Source organism: Corvus kubaryi, unplaced genomic scaffold (genome assembly GCF_017639235.1).
Source record: "Corvus kubaryi isolate FWS band 111438036 unplaced genomic scaffold, C.kubaryi_AGA036_p1.0 37193, whole genome shotgun sequence".
Lineage (NCBI taxonomy): Eukaryota > Metazoa > Chordata > Aves > Passeriformes > Corvidae > Corvus > Corvus kubaryi.
In genome coordinates, this window is record NW_024581055.1 from 956,857 (window position 1) to 958,283 (window position 1,427).

General features: G+C 45.5%; 1 protein-coding gene and 1 long non-coding RNA gene across 2 annotated transcripts in view; one reads left to right on the forward strand and one right to left on the reverse strand.

The window, feature by feature from the left end:
- The window catches only part of SETD2 (SET domain containing 2, histone lysine methyltransferase), a 49,866-nt gene that overhangs the window by 47,382 nt on the left and 1,057 nt on the right, over window positions 1–1,427 (forward strand). The gene's annotated exons all lie outside the window — the stretch shown is intronic.
- LOC121661786 overlaps window positions 1–1,427 on the reverse strand; it is a 15,350-nt gene that overhangs the window by 12,563 nt on the left and 1,360 nt on the right. The window lies entirely within an intron of this gene.

The following is a 1,427-nucleotide window of genomic DNA, read 5'->3' on the forward strand; positions in this document are numbered from 1 at the left end:
ATGGAGGGTACGGGGACATGGGAACAGGGACACAGGGATATGGGAATGTGGGAACGTGGGGACATGGAGGGTACAGGGACATGGGAACAGGGACACAGGGATATGGGAATCCGGGAATGTGGGGACATGGAGGGTACAGGGACATGGGAACACGGGACACAGGGATATGGGAACATGGAGGATACGGGGACATGGGGACACGGGGACACAGGGATATGGGAATGCGGGAACGTGGGGACATGGAGGGTACGGGGATGTGGGGGCAGTGGGACATGGGGACACGGGAACACGGGGATGCTGAAACATGAGGGCATGGGGACATGGGGACACAGGGACATGGGGGTTTGGGAATTGGGGACATGAGGACATGGAAATGTGGAGACATGGGGACACAGGGACATGGGGGCTACAGGGATAGGGGGCATGGGGATATGGGGACACGGGGTACAGGGATATGGGGACACGGGGTACAGGGATATGGGATGTGGGGTATGGGGACACAGGACTGGCCCCAGGAAGGGGGATCGTGTCATTCCAAGTCCCTCCAGCTGCCTCCAGGAAGAGGGAAGGGAAGGAGAAATGGTGGGGGGATAACAGGGAAGAGTGGGGAATAACGGGAGATATTTGGGGAGTAACAGTAAAACAGTGTGGGGAATAATGTGGGATGTCTGGGGGATTTTCAGGTGATACTTGGAGAGTAATAGCAAAATAGTTTGGGGAATATTTGGGGAATAATAGTAAATAATTGTGGAATAATGGAGAAATTATAGGGAGGAATAATAGGAAATATTTAGGGAATATTTGGGGAATGCTATCAAATATTAAGGGGATATTTGGGGGATAATAGCAAATTCATTGGGGAAATAATAGGAAACGCTTGAGGGTAACAGGGAACATTTAGAATATTTGGGGGAATAATGGGGAATATTTGAAGAATGGGGAAATAACAGGAAAATATCTTAGGGAATATTTGGGAAATGAAAGCAAATATTGGGGGGAACAATTTCAAATGTTAGGGAATATTTGGGAAATAACAGCAAATTGATTGGGGGAATAATAGGAAATATTAGTAGAGTATTTGGGAAGTAATAGAAAAAGAGTTTAGAGAATCATAGGCAATATTTGGAGAATGGCTGGGGAATGTTTAGGGAGTAATGGGAAAATAGCTTGGGAATGTTGGGAAAATAATACATATTGAAGGAACACTACCAAATATTTAGGGAATATTTGAGAAATATTTGGGGAATAACAGGAAAGATTTGGGCAATAATATGAGAGAAGCTCAGGGAATATTGGGAAATAATCGAATAATTGGGGAATACCAGGAAAATAGCTTGGGGAAAGTTTGGAAAATAATGGCAGATATTGGGGGAACACCAAATATTTGGGGAATATTTGGGGGATATTTGGGGAATATTTGAGGGATA